Here is a 13,101-nt window from a genome sequence, read left to right as displayed (position 1 = left end):
TTCTGGGAAGAACACAAACCTCACAGAGCTGAGCATCCAGGGCTACAGGGATCATGCAGCAGCACTAGAGAAGCTGCAAGCCACGGTAAAGGGTTCTGGAAGAACACAAACCTCACAGAGCTGAGCATCCAGGGCTACAGGGAGGACATCATGTAAATCAACCTCATTTAGCTATTCATTAATGATACAGTATACAGTACATCCTTCGTTTGGGTAGAATGGAACGACAAGACATTGGTAGCTAGCTTGTTTAGAAAGGAGAGACGCTCTGAGCTCAACTGCCTTTGTAGGCCTTTCATATTGTGTTCAATAAACACTTAAAAGGTAATCATTACCGTTACAAAAGAACAGAGGAAAGATGAAAACTGTATCTGATTGAAGTAATCTCCTGCAGCTCTCTGAAAGATTGTGCCGTGTATTCTCAAATAATAACAGCTGGGAGTTGGAGCAAACAAAAGCAGAAGAAAGGGTTAACAGACATGACGTTCCAGCCAGAGATAAGGTTCTGAATGATTACATCACGGTATCCAATTGTCCTTATTATTATTGCTGCCTATCTCCTATTGTCAGTGAACAACTCCCGAGGATACCTCCCTTCCTCAGCCATATGAATTTCATTACTCGTTAGCTGATTTTGACCAGCACTGTGTCGCTAGGGTAGCTGCCTTCTTAGCCCTCTCTCCCTGTTGGTCTGATTCACCCACTGCCCAGGAGTATAGTGATTGTGTCCACTGAGTGTGTCCAGTCTCCAGTGAGGCTCTGGCTGGGTGCTGTCCTGAGCGGAGGCATATTGCATGCAAGCACCATGCCGTGCCACTGCCAGCATTGGATTATTACTGACGACAGGGGTATTAAATGTGCAGCAAGCCGAAGGAGGCCTGAGCTGATGCTGTGTTGTCTCTCTGGGTTCAGCACCAGTTCAGCGGCAGCAGGCAGCAGCAGCACTCCCACTCTAAAGCTGAGGCTGTGGGGGAGGTTCTTCTCACAGTGCAGTACTCAGAGTGCCGCTGCTGCAGCGCTGTCTTGCGTTCATTAAAGACTGAGGGTGTCACAGCAGCTTAGGTCCCAGGTCCCCTTTCGACTGTGGACCAGTGCTTCTGCTATTCAAGACGCGGTGACTGAGGATCAGACGCTACTCCCCTCAATATGGTGATTCTAGTTGCTACATGTTTTTCTAATGCATTCTTCCAGAATATATGGCTTGAATTTATACAGCTTGGTGGGTATTTAATAAACTATTTTGGAGACAATTCAACTTTATTCTGTCTGATTCGTGCCCGTCTGAGTGGACTGATCCATTCTGGAGGCCATGGGGATGTATCACTCTAAGACATGTGCTACTGAAATTGTATATGGTTATATTATGTAAGAACAATGGTGCAACACAAATAAAAATGATATTATTTTATAACAAATGCCCTTTCTCAATTGATGGATAGTGTTCGCTGTCCGCACTTCTGAAACACATCAGTGCACTGTTGAATTGGCGCCTTTTCCTAGACCATGTAGCTATGTGCATAATAGCAAAGTTAACCAGCATATTGGTGTTGCGAACAATGCGGCAGTTGAGTTAGGAGACGAGAAAACAGCCCTTCCCTTAATTGTCTAAGAAAAGTGAGGAGAGCGTCAACCCCAACTTAATTAGGTCTATAATCAATAGCCTAACTGTTAAATGTGCCTGGCTTTATAAATCATTCATATACTGTATATCTACAGAAATAAGACAGATCCTGCTTGTGTTGTCTGTTTGAGTGTTTGTTTAATAGCCTACTGATTCCGTGAGCACAAAGCCTCACGCAACCACCTGTCGGATAAACAATTTCACAAATTCTGCTGTTTTTAATCTGTCCTATGCTGTAATAAAGGCTTTACACTTTTTATGTGAGAGCAGTCTCTCTGGTATTATAAATAATCTATTTAGTGTTGTTTACATTGTTCCAAATTGTCAGCAAAATTATATTTATAATAATAATAACCTTAATTTTTGCTTTATCGCCTTGTTATTGTTATTATTACTATTATTATTATGATCGTCCTTATAATAATAAGTAATGTCATTATCATTAGTAGGCTTAGTATAGCAGACTTGTATAACCACCATTGAGCTGTAGGACTAAGAGCACATGCTGTTTAGTCTTAATACCCTCTCTTACTTAGGTCTATATTTCAATACTTATATATAGTAGGCTACTTTAGCAATCAATAAGGTTTTCATTCATGTCATCACACAGGATTCGAGTCATTCTATATTTGAAATGCAATCAAGCATTTTAGTTTCAAAATAAAACAACAAAGTGACTATTGAATAATTAGCGTAAACAATAAATAAATAAAAAACTTCAATTTTGGAAATTGCATTCACGAATGAATGCGACTGTTTTTAGTCTTTGCTGTAAAAAACGTTTTACAAAAAAACGTTACAAGAGACTCTGGTACGCTTATAATTTATTTAGTGTTGTTTACATTGTTCCAAATGGTCAGAACATTTTTATTCTAATCTAACAACATGCGTTTGCACACATAATATGCACGCAGCACTTGCTCCTTACCTTCTTTTTCTTGATCTCCAGTATTTTCTACAACTAGTGAAATGTATTACACACATCTGACTTCCCCTTTACCTCCTGAGCAACCAGTAAACATTCCCCCGTTTTGAGTTTATTTGTCAAGTCCTCTGCATCCATTTTGCTGTCACATGTGTTACGTGTTCAGAGTTTGTTATAACCAATTTATTGATGTGATTATGATATGCTATAGGTCAGGTCCTATTGGTCATGTGCATGCGATGCATACATGTGTTATGTAAAGAGAGCAATGGTTGAGGGAATAAGGAATGTTTTTCCTAAATAAATTAAGGATTTCGGCAACGTCATTTTTCAGTCAGAAATGGCTGTAATTATGTTGCAGCTTCAGCAACACGTACAGTGCGATACACACTGATGATGTTCTGTGGTGGTTGCTGCAGCAGGGAGGAGAGAGAGACAACAGGTGCTAGTCATACAGTCACTCACTGTCTTTTCTTTTTAACACAGCACAGCAAGTCTGAGCCAGGCCCGGCACAATCAAATAAATTGTGGTCGGACTTCCTCTAGTAATTTGTGTGTCTTAATTATTTCATCAAACAGTACGCTTAAAGCAACAGACAAGCTCTGTGCATATAGTTGATTTAATTAAAACACATAGGATGTGTCTATATATGGAAAAATACATGTAATAACATTTTGACCAATCGATTGGTTGATAGAAAAACGACTCTTGGTCGACAAAGATTTTTTTAGTCGGAGACAGCCCTAGAATGAATGCAGTTGTTTTATTCCCACAATGATAAAGCCATGCCGAGACCCTGGACAGAGTTCCAACGAGAGCCAAAGAGCAAGTGATGCAAATAAAAATAGCATTTATGCATGGCATTGCAATTCTGCCACACATCTCTGGTCCTCCTACCTTCCCATGCTGAGGTAACCTAAACATGGAGGCGGTTCTGTTTGATCTGGAAAGGAATTTAAGCTTTAAGCCCCTTTGTGTGTGAGGTGTATTTCTATACAAATATTTTAATCTCAACAAGAATGTCCGGAAAATAGAGGTCACGGCTGCCAGAGCAGACAGCAGACAATAGCAGTTGGTTGCGGACCTGAGAGGAATTCTGGGTAGGATTTGTTTCTCCTGGACCTATAGCCTACTCCTATCAGAAAGACACAAGAGGGTGAAGGCTGCTGACTGAATAGAAAGAGCAATGACACAAAATGATAGGCCTACATGCTTCGACTACAGGAAAAGGCGTGGCTAGTCTTAGTGACTAAAAACATTGAAATAGCTTTAGTTTTATGGGGGATAATAGCCTAATAGCCTGTATGTAAATCGATGTTAATGTCATGCAACGCAACGTATGTAAACTCTGCCATAACAGACAAATGATACGTACTATTTTAAAGTCTCTGCATTAGCTGAACCTGAGGTACAAAACGTCCTATTCTTTATGAACGGTTCACCATTTTTAAAATGTTTTTATTATTTATTGCAAAAAACACAAGGAAGGGGTAACATTAAAGTGTTAGAACATGAAGGACAAACAATACAGCATCAAGACACTATCAAACATGTATGAGTCTTTCCACAACAGACCCATCCTTATGTGTGAGGGTGCGTGTGCATGATAGTGATATAAAATATATGTCATAATTTCCTTTTTCATGATCACAATCTTGTGAAACCTGAACCCTCCAAGATCCCCCCACAGTTCCCCAATAGCTGTCCCTCAACCATTCGAGACCCCCCCCGAAAAAAAAAAATATATACAATTAATTCCATTCCCCACCCCCAAGAACCCCCCAATGCACCAACAACCAAGAGAATGAACTCAAGACAAAAAAGGAAAAGACAGAAGAAAACAGCAAACAACAATGCAAAAAAATAAAACAAAAGAATCAATTTAAAACAAAGGACATCAAGGACAACTAAAATCATAACAGCAATGCCTACTGTATATGTTTGTGTGCATGTCTGGCTCTATTACATGTATGTGTGTGTTCTTGTATGTGTTTATTTGAATGAGAGTGTGTGTATATGCATGTGTACAAACACCTGCACGGCATCAGCCTCAGGCAAACCGGCATTAGTTGTAAAAACACTGCCACTTAGTGTCATTCAAATGTATTTTTATTATCTTTTATTTTAACTTTTTTTTCTCCTTTATCTTTTGACCATCATTCTCTCTCTCGCACAGAAACTCCACTCCCACTCTTCTCCAATTCCACATACCAACCTTCAGCTTCCCTCAGCCCATCCCATCTATCTCTGCTGGCCACCCACTTCGTGTTTCTACGCAACACATATCTTTCAATTATGCTATGATGTTTAACGTACAATTTCAATCTATCTAATCGAATAGAATCTACAGATTGCGTGTTGAAGATAAATAATTTTACTAAGAGTATTAGTATTTTAGTAATTGACTGACCCGGTTTCTCCAGATCTCCTAACAGTACTATTTCTAGGGTCAATTTTAGATCAATGCTATGCATTTTCAGCCATTCCTGAACCTGAGACCAGAAACAGGCTACCTGAGGGCAATACCAAAATAAATGTTCTATTGATTCTGTATCCTCACAACAAAATCTGCAGAGCTTCAATGATTTTATGCCCCAAATATTCAACATTTTGTTGGTGGCAAGAATTCTATATAATAATTTTAGCTGAAAAGCACGAAGTCTTGAATCTTGCATTGTTTTATATATCAACTCATACACCCTGTACCATTGAATAAGTACATCAAAAATCTCTTCCCAACTATTTTGCAATCTTTATGGCACAGTTGTCAACATCCTGGTCCTCAAATTAAACTGGTATACTTTCCTATTTATGCTATTTTTATTCCTCTGCCAGTTTTGATCCTTTATATTGGGCAGACAGACCAGTTCCCTACCTCCTCCCGCTGCCACCCACCTCCTCGATTTTTGTGGCAATGCTGTAATCAGCTACAATTTACAATATCATTTAAGAACAAAATACCCTTTTCAAACATCTTTCCCATAAATACAGGTATTATGTCAACCAGCACATTTGAGTTCAGCCATAATATTTGTTGTAATATTTGTTCTATCTTTTCAGGGGGATGAAATTGAAATTGTTGCCAGCTCTGCAATGCTTGTTTGAAAAAGACAGATACTTTGAAAAAAGTATAATTTTCAATTAATCGAAAATGAGACATGGCAATCTGCACAAAGGCAAAAAGGACATTTTTAAACAATGGATGAGCTTTTCTTATTAATCTACTTGAGAACCATTTAGGGTTCAAATAAAACTTTTGAATGAGTGAAGCTTTTAGAGAGAGGTTTAGTGCTTTTATATTTAATTATATCAACCCACCCAAATTCATATTCATTATATAGATAGGCAAATTCTATTTTGTCAGGTTTAGCATCCCAGATAAAGCGAAATATTTTTTGCTCATATGATTTGAAAAACTAATCATCAGGAGCAGGCAGCGCCATAAGTAAGTGAGTAAACTGAGATATGACTATGGAGTTAATCAGGGCAATTTTTCCATAAATAGACAGGTATTTACCTCTCCATGATTGCAGGATCTTGTCTATTTTTACAAGTTTTCTATTGAAATTCATTGTGGAGAGCTTATTTATATATTTTATGATATGAATACAGAGTATGTCTACTTCAACATCAGCCCATTGTATAGATAAGCTGCAGGGTAATGTAAAAGTTGTATTTTTTAAAGATCCAATATGTAGTATTGTAATATTGTACACTATTGTACACATCATAATTAGGTTTTAGTCCAGAGAGTACAGAAAAGTTATCTCGATCTTTAATGAGACATTGCAGGGATCTAGCTTGCGGACTTAACATAAAACTTGAGTCATCTTTGTTTTTAAGCCTTGGATTTCTAATCCTCTAATGTTGTTATTGGATCTGATTTTAATAGCTAGCATTTCGATAACCATAACGAATAGATATGGTGACAGCGGACACCCTTGTTTAACTCCTCTTGACAATTCAAAACTCTCTGAGAAGTAGCCGTTATTTACTATTTTACACCTGGGGTTGATATACATTATTTTTACTCATTTTATAAGAGAATTACCGAAATTGAAAAAATCCAGGCATTTATAAATAAAATCCAGTCTTACTTTATCAAATGCCTTTTCAAAATCCGCTATAAATACCATTCCTGGCTTCTTATATGTTTCATGATGTTCTATTATTTCTAGTAGTTGTCGTATATTATCTCCAATGTATCATCCATGTAAAAAACCTGTCTGATCAGGATGAACAATACCTGGTAAAACCCTTTTAATTCTGAGTGCTATGCATTTTGCTAGTATTTTTGCATCACAACATTGAAGTGTAAGGGGCCTCCAGTTTTTTAGATAGACTGGGTCTTTATATTTGCCATCTGGGTCTTGTTTTAATAATAGAGAATTTAGACTTTCCTGCTGAGTACCTGACAGACTACCATTTCTATAGGAGTAGTTAAAACAATCTAACAATGGAGCTTTTAGTATATAAAAAAATACTTGATATACCTCTACCGGTATGCCATCAAGTCCTGGGGTTTTTCCAGACTGAAAGGATTTAATAGCCTCAAAAGGTTCTTCCTCTGTAATTTGGCCTTCGCACTGATCTTTCTGTACATTTGTTAATTTTCCATTTTTTTATATTACTTGGAAAGAATTCCTTACCGTAATCTTCATTCAGTGGGAGAGGATGAGACGGAAAAGAGAACATCTGCCTAAAATAATTAGCTTCCTCTTTTAAAATATAATTCGGAGAATCATAGATGAGTCCGTCTTCAGTAACGAGTTTCTGCAAATTCTTTTTGTTAGCGTTCCTGTATTGGAGATTCAGGAAGAATTTTGTGCATTTTTCTCCATATTCCATCCAGTTTGCTTTATTTTTATAATAGATTACATTAGATCGTTCTTGAATAAGTTCCTCAAGTTCTTTTTGTTTTTCCTCTAACTTATTTTGTATCTCTGTAGTATCGTTTTTATTGCTATCTACCTGTACTATTAGTTCATGGATTTCCCTTGTTAGTCTTGTTTCTTTAGACAAAAACTGCTTTTTATTATTGATGAATATTGAATTGAATGACACCTGAAGGTACATTTAAAGGTATCCCAAACAATAACAGGATTTGCTGAAACTATATTATACTGGAAAAATTCAGTTATAAATTATTTTGTCTTAGTTAAAAATAAGTTGTCTTCCAGTAAATTTCCAATATCCCCATCCACGTGGAAAATCTATAAGAGTTATGTGAATGCCAATTAGATGATGATCCGATCGCATTCTGTCTACTATTACAACTTTTTTAACCTTTGACGCAAGAGAGAAAGAGACAAGAAAGTAGTCAAGACGACTAGCTTGATTAAGTCTGCTCCATGTATATCTCACTAGGTCGGGGTTTTTTAGTCTCCAAATATCCACTATTTCTAATCTGTCCATAATATTTGTGATTTCCTTAAGGGCACGGTGATGATAGTCTGTAGAGGGATTACCTTTACGGTCCATTGAGGTACTTAACACTGTGTTATAGTCTCCTACCATAATGATGAGATCATTTGTTGCCTGTAAGTTCAATAAATTGGTATAAATGTTTTCGAAGAAGTGTGGATCATCCTGATTTGGACCATATAGATTAATGAGCCAAATCTATTTTTTGTCCACTTTCATATTCAAAACGATCCATCTTCCTTGCGAATCATTCCTGATTATTTGCACATTCAGATCAAAATTTTTGTTAATTAATATCATCACAGCCTTTGAGTTCCTTTGTCCATAACAGAAAATTATTTCACCGCCCCATTCATTTTTCCACGCAACTCCATCTAAGGATGTAGAGTGAGTTTCCTGTAAACAGTATATGTTATATTCCTTTTCTTTTAACCATGTAAAGACTGATGTTCTTTTTTTATAATCTGCTAAACCGTTACAATTATAACTGGCTATACTTATTTCACCCCTTACCATAACTAGATACTATTCTCAGGCTAAATATACCATAATTAGTGCTTGTAAAGTTACTGCCATCAGAGGTATTATGACGGTCAAAACTAGAGCTTTCAAATGTCTGATATTTACAATTCAAGAAATAGGTTCTAGCAATATTTGTTTTATTCCCCTTGCCTGTTTGCCTGTGAGCCAATGCCACAGATGTTAGAAAATTGAGACAAATGATGTGTGTAACAAATCTGAGTAGGTTGATGTGTATGATATTGGATATGATATAATGAGAGTGTGTATGATGTCTGTATAAGAGTAAGACTATAATGTGTGATGTCTAAATAAATAATAACTCTGCCAATTTGCATGTTTGAGTGTCTATGTGTGTAACATGTAGTGCGTATAGCCTTAATATTCATAATTGTAATCCATATCATATCACCATCATAGTTGCATCATAATGACCTTTAACATAATTGAAAAACACATCCCAGCAATTGATGTTTCACCTGATCCTGAAAGAGACCTTGCATTACTCTAGAGAAGGCTTCACTACAGTACAAATGTATTCCGTACAATATGGTATTATTCCCCAATGCCCCTATTCTGATATCTTCCCCTTGCTTGTTGTAAACATATATAAACTTGTAGACAAATACATAAAAAAGATAGACAAACAATAAACACATTAAACGGTTCACAAATTCTACAAATCTAATACTTCCCTCCTCGAGAAAACACAGATTTCTGGCATGCACTCCTTGTTTATTTCTTTAAAAACATACCTCCCTTTCTTTCTGCTATGGTTGTGTCAACTAAATTGTCAAGCTTGCCCCATATTTCCTCTTAATCTCACTTTGACAATTTAGAAGCTGAGAGCAGCGTGCCTGCCTATCAGCTGCTCTGAGAGAGGCTGAGGCTGCTTCAGAGTTACTGATGCCAGCCCCCTTCCCTTCCTCCGCCCGCTTCCTTCCCTTGCATTTTGATCAGATTGGTTTATCTAATTTTCCAGTAAATGCTTGAAATGTATTCATGCACACCTTCTTCCCATAAACGTACACAGGGGAATAGGGAGAATGAGATAGAAATGAATAGCTTGGCATTAGCTCCCTTCACACCCTCATTCCTCCATTCCGATACACATTTGGGGCAGGAGGAGCGAATCTCTTCCACCTATGGAGGGATGACTAACACTTATTCAGCAACAAGGGAGAAGCCAAGACCTTTCCAACCTATAGAACCTATAAGGGATGTGGCCTTTACACAATACAGAAAGGTGAGATTTTCTTGAGGTGCTATCTAACCAGATACTTTTGTATTCAAAGAGAAGTGAAATGCCCTTCCGAGGGCAGTATGACAATAGCTACACACTTTATGATCATTTTAGGTTTTAGGAAAGCATTTAGTTTGAGAGCAGTTGTATTAAATCCTGCATTCAAGCTAAAGTGGTCATCAAATGCACTCTCTATACCCCCAAAATGTTGAGAGTTTAATCAGAGGGGGAGAAAAACAACAAGGTTGCATTAGGCATGCTGAACCAGCGCCAGAAATATGCAGAGAATTGATGAGGTGTCACTTTCGCTAAGAGTCACACAATCGCTGCCGACAAGAGACTCTGTAATCCCCTGCCTTCCTGCCTGCCTGCCTGCCTGCCTGCCTGCCTGCCTGCCTGCCTGCCTGCCTGCCTGCCTGCCTGCCTGCCTGCCTGCCTACCTGCCTGCCTGCCTGCCTGCCTGCCACCAACGAGCCACAGCAAAGAGAGAGAGACACTGGTTCACTTCGCATGGTGCTCATGAAAGGGAAACGCCCTTGATTTTAGGGAAGGTTACCTCGGTCTCCTTCTCTCTCCTCAACCCTGGAAAGTATTGCTCCACAGCACTAACGCACATCATGCAACATAATTAGGATTGATGCTCTTTGGTTGTGCTATTGGAAAAACTTGACAGGAGGTAAATTACCTATGATGTTAATCCTAAACCCACATGGCAATATACGTAAAAACATTTCAAATAAACAATACCAGTGACATAACTTGGTCTGCTTTTTAATAACATGTCTGTTGTTTGTGTTGTTAGTAATAAATGACAACAGCTGTAGCCAACAACAAGTGCTTACATTTATGAAATCAATTTCAAAATACATGAATGAATTTAAACTGCTAGCAGAACACTACAGGTCGGACAGGAGAAACAACAGCAGACTCAATTAGAAAACATGCAGGTGGATTATTTGACATTTCTTATGGAAAAGAGAGGCAGACTGAGAGAAAGATAGACTGAGATGTCTAATGCAGCGATGTAATAGTGTATGTTTATGTGCAGGACTTTGCAGCACTGTAAGAATTAGGCTACTCCAAGAGGCTGATGGATTAATACACATCAGATAGATTGCTGTGCAAATCATCTAAACAACAAACACAATAGAAGTAAGGACTTTTGTCTTGTGGTACGGATAACATGAATAATCTCCCGTCATGTTTGTGCTGACGCTTCCACTTGTTTTTCACTCAATTAATTAGAAAACCAATGATGACAGTATTTCTGGCCCAAATTTGTAATCAAAAGTACGGGTGGCTGGGTTTCGCACATCGCTTTAATTTCCTCTCATTAGTAGTGGCAGTGACTTTGATCAAATCTTCATGCATCTAATTAGATTGATTCACTCATTAACAACTAATTATATCAAAATCGAGATCAATATTTGAAATTAAAGCCATGGGATCATTGAACTAAATTGACCTGCACCCAGAGGAAAAGTGGTGACAAAACTCGGACAAAACTTGACGCTTGAATGTCATACCAAAAACTGCTTCCTTCTCTCTCTGTCTCTATCTTGGTACTGTTATGAATTCTTATACAGCATATTCAAGCACAAATACTTGTCACTTCATGAAGAAAAAAACACTTCACTGTTGAAGGATCAAAATGCCTTAGTATTTCATAAAAACACCTTTAAGAGAGGATGGATTATGATTTGTAACTCCAGAGGTTTGGCAGGGCCTGAGTTGATGTGGGAGTGATAGGTAAGTTATGAAAGGGGGGCTGAGACCAATCACTGTGCTCCATTATACAATTAAAACAGTGCTGCTTTTCTTTGCCTGGGTTCCTCTGATGATTCCATTGCCTGTCGGTTAATGTGCTGAAACCACCGCGTTTGCTTCATTGGGATCAATTGTATTATAAATGCAGCGATGCCTTCACTGGCAGCAGCTTATGAATTTCCTTCGAGAAACTTTTGTAATTGCAATCATTCAAAATCCATCCAGCATTAGGTAGCAAGCTAAATAATGTTTAGTTCCAATCTCCCTGACAGTCTCCACGTGCGTAGACTAGAGAGAGAACCCATACCCCAAAAAGAGATTGAACGTGAACAACAAATAAAATGTGAACATCAAGCAAGACACTGTCTCACTTCCATTAAATGATAAAGTAGCGGTACTGAAAAGAAAATAACTAATTTAAATGTCTTGCCTATAGGTCAAGGACAGCCAGAGCAAATGGCTTCTGTGATTTCTTTTCACACGGGCATACAAATAAAAACATTTTGCACTTTCATTTTCTGTGACAGAAAGCTAAACAAGTTGTGTTATCTTTTCTTATTGGTGTGATACAGTATATGAAATGTGAAACATCTCTAGGCTTATGCAACCTATGCTAAATACTTTTTTATGTTAACATTATGAGATCTACATAATGCTGGATGAATACAGCCTCACTGAATAAGAACCCAGGTGTGATTGACAGTTACATTTATGGTTTAGGCCAAACAGGAATTCCTTTAAGAATGGGTAAGGTAAAAATAAACATAAGCTAAGCGATAAGACACATCAATGATCTAGCTCTTATTCCACAGATACATAGGTGAAAATAGACTGTTGCAAGTTCTTATGTGTGTAGGCTTAGTGCTTTATTCAGCCAGTGAGCATCATCAAGGTCTCACTATACTTAAAGGGATACTTCGGGATTGAAGGGCAATGAAGCCCTTTATCTACTTCCCAAGAGTCAGATGAACTCGTGGCTACCATTTGTATGTCTCTGCATCCAGTATGAAGGAAGTTAGAGGTAGTTTGGGAGCCAATGCTAACTAGCATTAGTGCAATGACTGGAAGTCTATGGTATCTATTAGCATGCTAGCAGTTACCATAAACACCCAGTCATTGTGCTAACAGTAGTTAGCAATTATGCTAGCGCTAGTTAGAAACTTCCTTCAAACTGCAAGCAGAGACCTAAAAATGGTATCCATGAGTTCATCTGACTCTGGGGAAGTAGATAAAGCGCTTCACTGCCAAAATCCCGAAGTATCCCTTTAAGGTGCTCAATGACACTGTGCTCACAATACAGATGAAACAAACCTCCAATTAAGATAGGCCGAAGACATGCTCTCCAATTTCCTTTATACAGCAGCTAAACACAAAATAAGCCTATTCATATTTTACAGTGGTTTTCATAATGTACAGTGGGCATGCACATTATGAAAATCACAATCTTAACTGTTCAATAGACGGTGTACATGCTCAATTCTGTATCATACATTTTTCCTCCTTGTCTTACTGTTGGCCGCTAGACAACAGTGCCAAACAAAAACAGGAAAGGGGAAACTAGGTGACCGGAACAAATTACTTCTGTCAGCTGCAAAAACATG

At 38.0% G+C, this 13,101-nt stretch overlaps 1 protein-coding gene across 6 annotated transcripts in view; it reads right to left on the bottom strand.

Annotated features, from left to right (window-relative positions):
- The window catches only part of LOC106572392 (calmodulin-binding transcription activator 1), a 600,679-nt gene that overhangs the window by 560,820 nt on the left and 26,758 nt on the right, over positions 1 to 13,101 (bottom strand). The window lies entirely within an intron of this gene.

This window comes from Salmo salar, chromosome ssa15 (assembly GCF_905237065.1).
Source record: "Salmo salar chromosome ssa15, Ssal_v3.1, whole genome shotgun sequence".
NCBI classification, from domain to species: Eukaryota; Metazoa; Chordata; class Actinopteri; order Salmoniformes; family Salmonidae; genus Salmo; species Salmo salar.
The sequence above is the reverse complement of the archived record's forward strand: the minus strand, read 5'-3'. Positions and strand labels throughout refer to the sequence as shown.